General features: G+C 44.7%; 1 protein-coding gene across 1 annotated transcript in view; it reads right to left on the reverse strand.

The window, feature by feature from the left end:
* rnf17 (ring finger protein 17) overlaps window positions 1–8,548 on the reverse strand; it is a 209,787-nt gene extending 201,239 nt beyond the window's left edge. Inside the window, exon 1 of the mRNA XM_068033701.1 lies at window positions 8,479–8,548. The gene's annotated coding sequence lies outside the window, so the exon portion shown is untranslated. The remainder of the gene's footprint in view (window positions 1–8,478) is intronic.
* Between the last annotated feature and the right edge of the window lie 6,908 nt (window positions 8,549–15,456).

Raw genomic sequence — 15,456 nt, forward strand, 5'->3', positions numbered from 1 at the left:
TGAAGCGGGGAGCGCGTGGGCCAAGGGGGGGGGGGGGGAAGAAGTGGCGAGGCTGGGAGCGAGTGGCGAGCAGACGTTGCAGTACGCAAATGACATTTTCGTGCGCATGCACGAGTTAGTCCGGGAAAGCCAGGTGCTGAAGTAGGCTGCACATGCGCAGCACCATACTGACAGCAAGGGTCCGTTCCGCACATGTGCGAAGCTGGGAGTGCTCTGATGACATCATAGGAGCATTAAAACACAGTAGCAGGAGTAGGCCATTCAGCCCATCGAGCTTGCCCAGCAATTCAATGTGATCATGTTGGCCACTCGCTTCTGCCCTTCGGCCACTCACTCCCCACTTCACCCATCCCCCCACCCCCACACACCTGTCGACCACCCCTTCTCCCACCTCGGCCACTCACTTTAATGCCTTTTTCCCCACACTATCCTCATATCCCCTTAAGTCACTTGTAATTTTAAAATCTGTCAATCTCTGCTTTAAACATACTCAATGACTGAGGTTCCACAGCCCTCTGGGGTAGAGCATTCCAAAGATTCACAAGCCTCTGAGTAAAGAAATTTCTCCTCATCTCTGTCCTAAGTGGCTTCCCTCTTATTTTGAAATAATATCCCCTGGTTCTAGACTCCCCAACCAGGGAAAACATCTTACCTGCATCAACCATGTCTAACCCTTTAAGTATTTTTCAGGCTTCAATGAGATCGTCTCTCATTCTTCGAAACCCTACAGAATACAGGCCCAGTTTTCGCAATCTCTCTTCATAGCACAGTCCCACCATCCCAGGAACAAGTCTGGTGAACCTTTGTAGCACTCCCTCTATGGCAATAATATCCTTCCTAAGGCAAGGGGACCAAAACTGCACACAGTACTCCAAGTGCAGTCTAATCAAGGTCGAAGCAAGACTTCGCTACTCCTGTACTCAAATCCTCTTGCGATAAAGGCTAGCATACCATTAGCCTTCTTAATTGCTTGCTGCACCAGCAGGTTACCTTTCAATGACTTATTGACAAGGACACCCAGGTCCCTTTGTACATCTACACTTTCTTATCTTTTACCATTTAAAAAATAATCTGCACATCTGTTCCTCCTACCAAAATGGATAACCTCACATTTTTCCACATTATATTCCATCTGCTACATTCTTGGCCACTCACTGAGTCTGTCCAAATCCGCTTAAAGCCGCTTTGAATCTTCCTCACAACACACATTCCCACCCAGTTTTGTGTCATCCGCGAACTTGAAATTACATTTGGTCCCCACATCCAAATCATTGATATATATTGTGAACAGCTGGGGCCCAAGCACTGATCCCTGTGGTACCCCACTAGTCACAGCCTGCCAACGCAGGAGTGATTTGTTTATTCCTGCTCTCTGCCTGTTAACCATTCCTTAATCCATGCCAGTATATTACTTCCTATCCCATGTGCTTTAATTTTGCTAACCAACCTCCTGTGGGGGAATTTATCAAAAGCCTTCTGAAAATCCAAAGTACATCACATCCACCGACTCTCCTTTATCAATTATGTTAGAAACATTCTCAAAAAACTCCAACAGCTTCGTCAAACATGATTTCCCACTCATAAATCCATGTTGAATTTCTCATCCACAGCTGTTACAAAAATTTCTAAATTCACTTGTAAAAGCCCTTCAAAACACTCCCACAGGGGATGCTGAGACCAAGTGGGCCCACATCAGAGATGCCATCTATGAATCAGCTTTGACCACCTATGGCAAACGTGCGAAGAGGAATGCAGACTGGTTTCAATCTCATTTTGAAGAGCTGGAACCTGTCATAGCCCCTAAGCGCATTGCACTGTTGAACTATAAGAAAGCCCCCAGCGAGTTAACATCCGCAGCACTTAAAGCAGCCAGAAGCACTGCACAAAGAACAGCCAGGGGCTGCGCAAATGACTACTGGCAACACCTATGCAGTCATATCCAGCTGGCCTCAGACACAAGAAACATCAGAGGAATGTATGATGGCATTAAGAGAGCTTTTGGGCCAACCATCAAGAAAATCGCCCCCCTCAAATCTAAATCAGGGGACACAATTACTGACCAACGCAAACAAATGGACCGCTGGGTTGAGCACTACCTAGAACTGTACTCCAGGGAGAATGTTGTCACTGAGACCACCCTCAATGCAGCCCAGCCTCTACCAGTCAACAAAATCGGAACTCAGTGATGCCATTGATTCTCTAGCCAGCAGAAAGGTCCCTGGGAAGGACGGCACTACCCCTGAAATAATCAAGAGTGCCAAGCCTGCTATACTCTCAGCACTACATGAACTGCTTTACCTGTGCTGGGACGAGGGAGCAATACCTCAGGACATGCGCGATGCCAATATCATCACCCTCTATAAAAACAAAGGTGACCACGGTGACTGCAACAACCACCATGGAATCTCCCTGCTCAGCATAGTTTTTTTTAAAATAAGAGATACAGCACTGGAACAGGCCTTTCGGCCCACCGAGTCTGTGCCGAACATCAACCACCCATTTATACTAATCCTACACTAATTCCATATTCCTACCACATCCCCACCTGTTCCTATATTTCACTACCACCTACCTATACTAGGGGCAATTGCTAATGGCCAATTTACCTATCAACCTGCAAGTCTTTGGCATGTGGGAGGAAACCGGAGCACCCGGAGAAAACCCACGCAGACACAGGGAGAACTTGCAAACTCCACACAGGCAGTACCCAGAATTGAACCCGGGTCGCTGGAGCTGTGAGGCTGTGGTGCTAACCACTGCGCCACTGTGCTGCCCTAGTGGGGAAAGTCTTCGCTCGAGTCGCTTTAAACAGGCTCCAGAAGCTGGCCGAGCGCGTCTACCCTGAGGCACAGTGTGGCTTTCGTGCAGAGAGATCGACCATTGACATGCTGTTCTCCCTTCGTCAAATACAGGAAAAATGCCGTGAACAACAGATGCCCCTCTACGTTGCTTTAATTGATCTCACCAAAGCCTTTGAACTCGTCAGCAGACGTGGTCTCTTCAGACTAGTAGAAAAAGATCGGATGTCCACCAAAGCTACTAAGTATCATCACCTCATTCCATGACAATATGAAAGGCACAATTCAGCATAGCGGCACCTCATCAGACCCCTTTCCTATCCTGAGTGGCGTGAAACAGGGCTGCGTTCTCGCACCCACACTGTTCGGGATTTTCTTCTCCCTGCTGCTCTCACATGCATTCAAGTCTTCAGAAGAAGGAATTTTCCTCCACACAAGATCAGGGGGCAGGTTGTTCAACCTTGCCCGTCTAAGAGCGAAGACCAAAGTACGGAAAGTCCTCATCAGGGAACTCCTCTTTGCTGACGATGCTGCTTTAACATCTCACACTGAAGAGTGTCTGCAGAGTCTCATCGACAGGTTTGCGGCGGCCTGCAACGAATTTGGCCTAACCATCAGCCTCAAGAAAATGATCATCATGGGACAGGACGTCAGAAATGCTCCATCCATCAATATCGGCGACCACGCTCTGGAAGTGGTTCAAGAGTTCACCTACCTAGGCTCAACTATCACCAGTAATCTGTCTCCAGATGCAAAAATCAACAAGCGCATGGGAAAGGCTTCCACTGCTATGTCCAGACTGGCCAAGAGAGTGTGGGAAAATGGCACACTGACACTGAACACAAAAGTCCGAGCGTATCAAGCCTGTGTCCTCAGTACCTTGCTCTATGGCAGCGAGGCCTGGACAACGTATGTCAGCCAAGAGCGACGTCTCAATTCATTCCATCTTCGCTGCCTCCGGAGAATACTTGGCATCAGGTGGCAGGACCGTATCTCCAACACAGAAGTCCTCGAGGTGGCCAACATCCCCAGCTTATACACACTACTGAGTCAGCGGCGCTTGAGATGGCTTGGCCATGTGAGCCGCATGGAAGATGCCAGGATCCCCAAAGACACATTGTACAGCGAGCTCGCCACTGGTATCAGACCCACTGGCCGACCATATCTCCGCTTTAAAGACATCTGCAAACGCGACATGAAGTCCTGTGACATTGATCACAAGTCATCGGAGTCAGTTGCCTGCGATCGCCAGAGCTGGCGGGCAGCCATAAAGGCAGGGCTAAAGTGTGGCGAGTCGAAGAGACTTAGCAGTTGGCAGGAAAAAGAGACAGAAGCGCAAGGGGAGAGCCAACTGTGTAACAGCCCTGACAAACATATTTTTCTGCAGCACCTGTGGAAGAGTCTGTCACTCTAGAATTGGCCTTTATAGCCACTCCAGGCGCTGCTTCACAAACCACTGACCAGCTCCAGGCACTTACCCATTGTCTCTCGAGACAAGGAGGCCAAAGAAGAAGAAGATGCCCAATCAGAGCATTATTATCCAAGTGTCCATTTATCACATCCTTTAGAATAGATTCTAGCATTTTCCCCAATGACTGATGTAAAGCTAACGGGTCTGTAATTCCCTGTTTTCTCTCTCCCTCCCTTCTTAAATAGTGGGGTGACATTTGCGACCTTCCAATCTGCAGGAACTGCTCCAGAATCTATAGAACTTTGGATGATGATCACCAATGCATCCACTATCTCCATAGCTACCTCTTTCAACACTCTGGGATGTAGAATATCAGGTCCTGAGGACTTATCAATCTTCAGCCCCATTAATTTCACCAATGCAACCTTCTTACTAATACTAATTTCCTTCAATTCCTCATTCTCCCTAATCCCTTGGATCTCTAATTCTGGGAGATTTCTTGTATCTTCCTCAGTGAAGACAGACACAAAGTAATCATTTAGCTTCTCTGCCATTTCTCTATTCCCCATTACAAATTCTCCTGACTGCCTGTAATGGACCCACATTTGTCTTAGCCAAACATTTCTTTTTTACATACCTGTCGAAGCTTTTACAGTCCATTTTTATATTTTTTACTAGCTTACATTCATATACTATTATCCCTTTCTTTAGCAATGTCTTCGTCCTCCTTTGCTGTATTGTAAAATCCTACCAATCCTCATGTTTACTACTATTTCTGGCAACTTTATAGGCCTTTTCTTTTAATCTTATACAATCCTTAACTTACTTTCTTATCCACAGTTAACTGCCTTTATTTTTAAGTTTTCATGCCTTGAAGGAATGTATCGCTGCTGTAAACGATGTAATATTTCTTTAAAGATTGCCTATGTACTGTCATACCTTTTAATGTATTTTCCCAAACCACCTCAGCCAATTTGCCCCTCATACCTTCATAATTTCCTTTGTTCAAATTTAACACCCTGGCTTCAGATTGAATGACCTCACTTTCAACCATAACGTAAAATCCTAACATATTATGGTCACTCATCCCTAAAGGTTCTTTTACAATAAGACTATTAATTAGCCCTTTCTCATTACATAAAACTAGATCTAAAGTAGCCTGTTCTCTAGTCGGTTCCGAAAAAGACTATTCTAGAAAACCATTCCTAACGCACTCCAGAAACTCGCTGGGCTGCATTGAGGAGTCACTTTGTTAAAAAAAAATTCATTCCAGCCCAGGTCTCAGTAAGGAGAAATAAAAAGGAACACTAAAATCATTGCTATAAACTAACAGAAATAGTGACTTTGGACCCTGCTGTGCGTAAAATATTGGACAAAAACTATGCCCATTCACCTAAATGCAGGAAACTTGCATTCCTTGCTTTTTGCTGAGGCAAACTTATGTGAAACAACAAGCAGATTTCAGGGGCTGCAACTCAGGAGTGGTGCAAATGATTGATCAAACATTGCTGCACACAAATTCCAGTGTAAATCTGGTGTCAGTTATATGCAAATTTCCCTAAAAAAAAAAAGAACTCTGCTCTTCTGCCTTAATTATGCAGAAACTCAAGGGAATTCTGAATGATTGAGTACACAAGTAAAGAAGCAATGAAATATTTCTACTAAAAGGACATTAAAGCCAGAGTTCATAAACCACCAGGATTATGCAGAAATGGGAAGCAATTGTTATGCTTGTGGATAATTTCCAGCACAGCAGTTAAAGGAAAAGGAGCTGCAATACTTTCAGTAAAGGGCATCACCTTTTGATTTTTGACTTTTTAGTCTTGAGGAGATTTAGCTAATTTATATCAAGATATCACTATCAAGTTAAATTCTGCACACAAGGGGTACATTTCTGCTAGCTGGTAGAGTATATTGGACCAGTAGGAAGGATTAGACTAAGTGGTTAGAAGAATGGCATTTTTCACACACCATATCAGTTTCAGACAATGGGGTTCATTAATACATTCTAGTGACATTCACACAATGCAAAAATGGCCTTATTGATTTTGAGGCCAGCAGGAGATAGTGCTAAAGGAGCAACCCCCAGGAGGGTGGTACTTGACCAGTTCAACCAGCCACTCCACAAAATGGAGTGCCGAGAGAGGGTTAAATCCTAGGCTGTCACGCTGCAGCCAAGATAATGTGAAGTTTGGAATAAAAACAGAGGGTGATCTCTCTGGTCAAACAGTTAGAGTCAGTCAGTTCAGTGAACACTGACTTGTAAAATTAAAAATAAGCCAGCAAAATTGAAAATAAACCAGCAGAGACCAATTTCAGTAAATTCTTTTTGATGTTACAAGCAGCAATTGTGAAATGAATGAATTTCACTGAAAACTTTGATCATTCATATACTACTTGTAAAGTTTTGTGTTTTACAAATGGCCTTGTATCACTAGAGTTTTGGAAACCAGAAGATAGGAGAAACATATCAGGTCATGTGTAAAGTTACAGCATCCAGGACGCACAATGTGAGGTCTCAATGTTATGGCTTTAGGACACATTTTTGCATGACTACATATTGGGAAGTAAAATTAAATTCCCATTTGTAAGCAGGGACTGCTTATGGGAACATTAAATGTAGGACAGTATCTCTCTCAATCCCAAAATTTGTAACATAAGGTGTTAGCCCTGGCTCAGTGATAGCACTCTGTCCTCTCAGTCAGAGGTTTGTGGGTTCAAGTCCCACTTGAGACTTGAGCACAGAATCTGGACTTACACTTCAGTGCACTGGCTGCATTGCCAGAGGTCTTTCAGATGAGATATTCAACTGAGGCTCCATCTGCCTTCTCAGGTGAGCATAAAAGATCCCCTGCCATTATTTCAAAGAAGCGCAATGGATTTTTCCTCCAGGCCCTAGGGAACATTTATCACTTAAGTAACATAAAAAAAATTACCTGGTCATTAGCACCTTGCTGTCTGTGGCAACTTGTTTTCAAATTAGCTACTGTGTTTCCTACAATAGTAACTACACTTTAAAAATACTTTATTATTAATAAAAACAAAGTGCTGGAAATACTCAGCAGGTCTGACAGCATCAGTGGCAAGAGAAATAAAGTTTGCAATTCAGCTCTGTGACCTTTCATCAGTCACAGACCTGAAACGTTAATTCTGTTTCCCTCTCCACAGAAGCTGCCAGACCTGCCGAGTATTTCCAGCACTTTGTTTTTATTTTAGATTTCCAGCATCCACAGTATTTTGCTTTTATTAAAAACACTCTGCATTGACTGTAAAGCACTTTGGGACATCTGCAGGTCAAAAGACACTATACCATTGAAACTTCATTCTTTCTTAGATTAGATTTTTTTTTAGATTAGAGATACAGCACTGAAACAGGCCCTTCGGCCCACCGAGTCTGTGCCGAACATCAACCACCCATTTATACTTAATCCTACACTAATCCCATATTCCTACCAAACATCCCCACCTGTCCCTATATTTCCCTACCACCTACCTATACTAGTGACAATTTATAATGGCCAATTTACCTATCAACCTGCAAGTCTTTTTGGCTTGTGGGAGGAAACCGGATCACCCGGAGAAAACCCACGCAGACACAGGGAGAACTTGCAAACTCCACACAGGCAGTACCCGGAATCGAACCCGGGTCCCTGGAGCCGTGAGGCTGCGGTGCTAACCACTGCGCCACTGTACCTTAATGGTTACACAACTAAACCACCAAATGATATTTACAGATTCTAACTTACTGTGTTTTGCAATCCTTGTGTTCATTGCAGATTTCTAATTTTCAATTTTGTTTACTATTCATTAACTAGTATTATTGGCAGCACAATCCTGAATAATCCACTGCCATTTTACTAATCACCTGCCAGTATTACTTCTATAAGCAGAGTTGGACACCTATCTCGCTAGATAGCAAAGTCCCACTGCATTCCTATTCAACTTATTATTCAGTTCCAAACAATGACAAACCATAATAATGATCTTCTTACTCCAGTAACCAAGAAGCAAGACCAGCTGGATTAGGGAACAGGTGTGAGATACCGAGACTTAGTGCGGCACAAATGGAATATACTGGAGAAAATTTACAAACAAACTTTAACCAGGTCGAAACACCCTAACCTATCCGGGTAACACTCCCGTTTAACAGGCTCCACTCGGCCAGCCCGGGACAACTGTTCAGAGTTCTTCGAAGAACTGTAGCAAAAAATCAGTCCCTTTAAGGATCATTAGCAAAAACTGATCCAAGCCACCGACTTCTGTACTCACCAGGGAGCTGAAACAGCCTCTGACAGCATGAACAAATCTTTCCCTCCACCCTGCCACCTCCCTCCGCCATTTTGCAGCTGCCTCGTGATAAACCCAATTCCCGCCTCTCTTCGCTCCCAGACAGGCAAGAAATACATCACCTCCTCTTCCGGACATGCGCAGACTACTAATGCGCTGGCTGAAAAAGTGTCTTATTTGAACAGCTCTTGAAGGTTGTCTTTGTTACTGGCGTCTTGATAATGTTTTGTGGAGTAAAACTATCCAGCACCAATGGCTACTTTGCTGTTAAATAATTGGAGGAATCACTGAGGGTGGCAAGGGTGCAGAATGTACTCTGGATGAGACACTGCAATGCCCGTCACCAAGAGTGGCTCAGTAGCACTACTACTTACTGAACTGGCCAAGTCCTAAAGGACATAGCTGCTAGACTGGGTCTGCGCCAGGCGTTGATGGAACCAACAAGAGGGAAAAACATACTTGACCTCGTCCTCACCAATCTGCCTGCTACAGATGTATCTGTCTATGACAGCATTGGTAGGAGTGACCACCGCACAGTCCTTGTGGAGACGACGACCCGCCTTCACATTGAGGATACCCTCCTCGTGTTGCGTGGCACTACCACCATGCTAAATGGGATAGATTTCGAACAGATTTAACAATGCAAAACTGGGCATCCATACGGCACTGTGGGCCAGCAGCAGAATTGTACTCAAGCACAATCTGTAACCTCATGGCTTAGCATATCCCCCCCGCTCTACCATTACCATCAAGCTGGGAGACCAACCCTGGTTCAATGAAGAGTGCAGGAGGGCATGCCAGGAGCAGCACCAGGCATACCTCAAAATGAGGTGTCAACCTGGTGAAGTGACAACCCAAGACTACTTGCATGCCATACTGCATAAGCAGCATGCGATAGACAGAGCTAAGCAATTCCATAAGCAACGGATCAGATCTAAACTCGGCAGTCCTGCCACATCCAGCCATGAATGGTGGTGGACAATTAAACAACTAACTGGAGGAGGCGGCTCCACAAATATCCCCATCCTCAATGATGGGGGAGCCCAGCACATCAACGCAAAAGATAAGGCCGAAGCATTTGCAACAATCTTCAGCCAGAAGAACCAAGTGGATGATCCATCTCGGCCTCCTCCAGACGTCCCCAGCACCTCAGATGCCAGACTTCAGTCAATTCGATTCACTCCACGTGATATCAAGAAACGACTGAAGGAACTGGATACTGCAAAGGCTACGGGCCCTGACAATATTCCAGCAATAGTACTGAAGACCTGTGCTGCAGACCTTGCCGCACCCCTAGCCAAGCTGTTCCAGTACAGCTACAACAGTGGCATCTACCCGGCAATGTGGGAAATTGCCCAGGTATGTCCTATACACAAAAAGCAGGACAAGTCCAACTTGGCCAATTGCCGCCCCATCAGTCTACTTTCAATCATCAGTAATGTGATGAAAGGTGTCATCGACAGTGCTATCAAGCAACATTTGTTTAGGGCCACTCAGCTCCTGACCTCATTACAGCCTTGGTTCAAACGTGGACAAAAGAGCTGAACTCAAGAAGTGCGGTGAAAGTGACTGTCCTTGATATCAAGGCAGCATTTGACCGAGTATGGCATCAAGAAGCCCTCGCAAAACTGGAGTCAATGGGAATCGGGGCAAAACTCTCCACTGGTTGGAGTTATACCTAGCAAAAAGGAAGATGATTGTGGTTGTTGGAGGTCAATCATCTCAGCTCCAGGACATCACTGCAGGAGTTCCTCAGGGTAGTATCCGGTCCCCAACCATCTTCAGCTGCTTCATCAAAGACCTTCCTTCAAACATAAGGTCAGAAGTGGGGATGTTCGCTGATGATTGCACAATGTTCAGCACCATTCGTGACTCCTCAGATACTGAAACAGTTCGTGTAGAAATGCAGCAAGACCTGGACAATATCCAGGCTTGGGCTGATAAGTGGCAAGTAACATTCGTGCCACACAAGTTCCAGGCAATGACCATCTCCTCTTGACATTCAATGGCATTACCATCGCTGAATCCCCCACTATCAACATTCTAGGGGTTACCATTGACCAGAAATGGAACTGGAGTAGCCATACAAATACTGTGGCTACAAGAGCAGGTCAGAGGCTAGGAATCCTGCGGCGAGTAACTCATCTCCTCACTCCCCGGAGCCTGTCCCACATCTACAAGGAAAAAGTCAGGACTGTGATGAAATACTCGCCACTTGCCTGGATGGGTGCAGCTCCAACAACACTCAAGAAGCTCAACATCATCCAGGACAAAGCAGCCTACTTGATTGGCACCCCATCCACTAATATTCACTCCCTCCATCACCGACAAACCGTGGCAGCAGTGTGTACTATCTACAAGATGCACTGCAGCAACACACCAAGGCTCCTTAGACAACACCTTCCAAACCCGCGATCTCTACCACCTAGAAGGACAAGGGCAGCAAATGCAATGAATATCACCACCTGCAAGATCCCCTCCAAGCCACACACCATCCTGACTTGGTACTATATTGTCATTCCTTCACTATCGCTGGGTCAAAATCCTGGAACTCCCTTCCTAACATCACTGTGCGTGTACCTACCCCACATGGACTGCAGCAGTTCAAGAAGGCAGCTCACCACCACCTTCTCAAGAGCAATTGGGGATGGGCAATAAATGCTGGCCTAGCCAACGATGCCCACATCCCATGAATGAATAAAAGAAAATAATTTTGTGTGGGACTGAAAATAGAAATGCTTCCAACTCACCTCGGAAAATGTTGTTATGCTTTACAGTACTTAGTGTAATTTATAATTCTTTCTATTTTTCATTTTGTAACAGTTGGTAAAGATTCACATCAATAAACATTTATACAAAGTATTTTCTCTCAGGGTTATGCCACGTATTACATATTAGTAAGATTGAATTTGCTTTGTGATAAAAGAGATCCAAGATAATTATGTGTCCTCAAATCACTGGAAATGCTGAATGGCACTGTATTGTATTCCTATGTTATGAACATGTGCAGTGTCTGATGATGTCATTAAACATGTGATCTGGCCATCTTGGTGTCTGTCTTTTATAAGTTCCTCCCAATAAATAACAGATTTTGTTGACGAAATGGGATTAAAATGCAAACAATTTTTGCAGCAAACAGCAGTGGAGATCATGATGAACAAAATAAGCTAGTTCCCAGTGACCTACCTGCTAGGATGGTTAAGATTTTTGACTAGATTATGTTGAGCCTCATTGTTTCTGAAACCATGTAGCTGCACCCAGTTGAATGGATTCTGCCAGATCCCTGTATCCATCTTATTCAACTACCAACTACGACTCCGCTGGCTTTGGTGAGCTTGTTCTGATTAGGCTGACTTAGCTTCTGCATCACCGTTACAGACAACCACAGCAAAATGCTTACCGGGTCGCTGTTGCATGTGAAAATGGCTGCGCCCACCGGATATATCGGAAAGCTAGGAATGTGTGATAGAGCTTGAGAACCATTCAGTTCATACAGTGAACGAATGGACATGTTCTTCAGGGCTAGTAATATATTAGAATTCAAAGGTGAAAGTGAAGAGGCCCAAACACAAAATGAGGTAATTCTCAAACGCAAGAAAGCAATTTTGCTAACAAAGATTGGCCTGGAAGTATATGGCACACTAACAGACCTTCTTGCTGCCAACAAGGCAAAAGTTATGCCATTCAAAATAATTAACAGCAAGTTGGAGGAACATTTTAACCCCAAACCACTGGAGGTAGCAGAAAGCTACAAATTTGGAACCTTAAACCAGAGAAGTAGCAAAACAGTTGGTGAGTACATTGTGGTACTGAAGAATTTATCACAACATTGCAACTTTGGTACATTCTTAGACTGTGCACTGAGAGACAGATTTTTGTGTGGATTGCTGGATGAAAGAATCCAGTCAAAGTTACTAAAAACACAAAATCTTAGATTTGAGCTAGCGTGTAAGATTGTTTCTACCGTGCAGATGGCATCAAAGAATGCTTGGGAATTTTGTCCTATTCAGTGACTAGTACAGCTTCTGTTCACTGTCAGAAGGCTTCTGCCAAGTCTAAAGCAGGGAAACCTGATCAGGAGAGTGCTGTTGATAAAAGTTTAGTGACTTGTTATTACTGTAATGGCAACCACAGGCATGTCAGTACAAAAATGCCAAATGCTTTAATTGCCAAAAGATAGGCCAAGTGAATGCATGGCTGGAAAGATGGTGCAAGATGGAGTGCTTTAGATTCCTGGGACACTGGGACCAGTTCTGGCGGAGATAGGACTTGAACAGAGCAGTGACAAATTTCCTTGAGGAAACAGAGACAGAGCGAGAGAGAGAGGAGCACGGTGGGAGCGGAGAGAGGGAGAGGAGCACGGTGGGAGCGGAGAGAGGGAGAGGAGCACAGTGGGTGCAGCAGGATGAAGTAGGGAAAAATTGAAAACTGACATCAGAGTGACGTCACAATCAACAGTGAGAGTAGGGAAACAGCTGCCAGGTTGAGTATATTGGTAAGCTTTTAATTTAATTTACTTTAGATCAACCATAGCATCAAACATCACAAGTAAGCAGGTAGGTGATTGGTTTGTGAATAAGCTACCTGTTTGGTGAGTATCTGGTAAGTGATTAAGGTCCATTCTAATCCTAACATTTAAAATACTGAAGGAACTAGTGGTAAGCTTAATAAAATGTATAAAAAAAGGAAAATAAAATAAATAATTGAATAAAATAATGAAATAGTAAATTAAAACTTATTAAGGATGGCAGGACAGGTGATGTGTCACGGGAGCTCCTGGATGCCAGTGTGATCCAGGGCAAACATGTCTGCAGTAAGTGTTTGTGGCTCGAACAGCTTCGGTTCAGAGTCATTGAACTGGAGTCAGAGCCGCAGACACTGCGACACATCAGGAAGAGGGAAAGTTACCTGGACATTTTGTACCAGGAGGTAGTCACACCCCTGAATATAGCGTCTTCTGATTTGATCAGTGGTCAGGGACAGGAGAGTGTGGCTGCAGCTGAGGAAGGTAAGGGGAGCCAGAGAGCAGGAGTGCAGGAGCCTCAGCCTTTGCAATTGTCCAACAGTTTGAGGTTCTTTCAGCTTGTTTGGATGAGTGTGGGGGCTGCAGGGTGGATGAGCAACCTGACCATGGTACCATGGTACAGGAAGCCATTCAAGCCATTCGGGCGGCACAGTGGCACAGTGGTTAGCACCGCAGCCTCACAGCTCCAGTGACCCGGGTTCAATTCTGGGTACTGCCTGTGTGGAGTTTGCAAGTTCTCCCTGTATCTGCGTGGGTTTCCGCCAGGTGCTCCGGTTTGCTCCCACTTCCAAAAGACTTGCAGGTTGATAGGTAAATTGGCCATTGTAAATTGCCCCTAGTGTAGGTAGGTGGTAGGAGAATGGTGGGGATGTGGTAGAAAATATGGGGGTAGTGTAGGGTTAGTATAAATGGGTGGTTGTTGGTCGGCACAGACTCGGTGGGCCGAAGGGCCTGTTTCAGTGCTGTATCTCTAAATAAATAACTAAAGTCGAGGGAGAAAAAAGGAATGTAGTGGTAGTAGGGGACAGTATAGTGAGGGGGATTGACATTGTTCTCTGCAGCAAAGAGCGAGAGTCCAAACAGTTGTGTTGCCTGCCCGGTGCCAGGGTTTGAGACATCTGGGCTGGAGAGGAACTTACAGTGGGAGTGGGAGGGGGAGGATCCTGTTGTCATGGTCCATGTAGGTACCAATGACATAGACAAGACAAGGAAAGAGGTTCTGCATAGTATGATGAACCAGGTGCAACATTAAGAAGCAGAACCTCAAAGGTAATAATCTCTGGATTATTACCTGAACCACGTGTAAATTGGCAGGAGGCAAATAAGATTCGAGAAATTAATGCATGGCTCAAAGACTGGTGTGGTCGAAGTAGGTTCCGGATTATGGGCCACTGGTACCAGTACTGCGGAAAGTGGTGGCTGTACTTGACGGTCTACACCTGAATCGTGCTGGGGCCGGTGTTCTAGTGAGCTGCATAACTAGGGAAATAGAGAGGGTTTTAAACTGAATAGTGGGGGCAAGGGATCAAATTTGGGAAGATATGGTAAATCAAGAAGTAGAGACAAGGCAAGAGAGAAAGGTATTAATATGGGAAATGATAAACAGACTGACAGGAAGGGACAGAGTAAATCAACAGATAAGACTAGAGATTACAAAAATAATAAAAGGACAAAACTAAAGGCTCTGTATCTGAATGCACGTAGCATTCGAAACAAAACAGTTGAACTGAGAGCCCAAATAGAAATAAATAAGTACAACCTAATAGCCATTACAGAGACATGGCTGCAGGACAACGTAGATTGGGACCTGAATATTGAAGGGTACATGGCATTTAGGAAGGACAGGAAGCTAGCAAAAGGTGGAGGGGTAGCTCTATCAATTAATAATGATAATAGCGCAATACAGAGGGATGACCTAAGTTCAGGAGACCAGGATGTAGAAGCAGTTTGGGTAGAGATGAGAGTTCATAAAGGCAAGAAGTCACTTGTGGGAGTGGTGTACAGGCCACCTAACATTAACCACACTGTAGGACGGGGTATAAAGGAAGAAATAATGGCAGCTGGTCAGAAAGGTACAGCGATAATTATGGGGATTTTAACCTACATATAGATTGAAAAAATAAGATGGGCAGAGGTAGCCTAGATGAGGAGTACATAGCATGTTTTCGGGATAATTTCTTGGAACAATACGTTCTGGAGCCAACCAGAGAGCAGGCTATACTAGACCCGGTATTGTGCAACGAGATAGGATTAATTCATGACCTCATTGTTAAGGTGCCCCTAGGTAGCAGCGATCATACTATGATTGAATTTTACATTCAGTTTAGGGGAGAGAGGGGTGGGTCCAAGACTAGTATTTTAAACTTAAATAAGGACAATTATGAGGGCATGAAAGCACAGCTAGCTAAAGTGAACTGGCAAATCAGGTTTAGGGA

The sequence above is a fragment of the Heterodontus francisci genome, chromosome 6 (assembly GCF_036365525.1).
Source record: "Heterodontus francisci isolate sHetFra1 chromosome 6, sHetFra1.hap1, whole genome shotgun sequence".
Lineage (NCBI taxonomy): Eukaryota > Metazoa > Chordata > Chondrichthyes > Heterodontiformes > Heterodontidae > Heterodontus > Heterodontus francisci.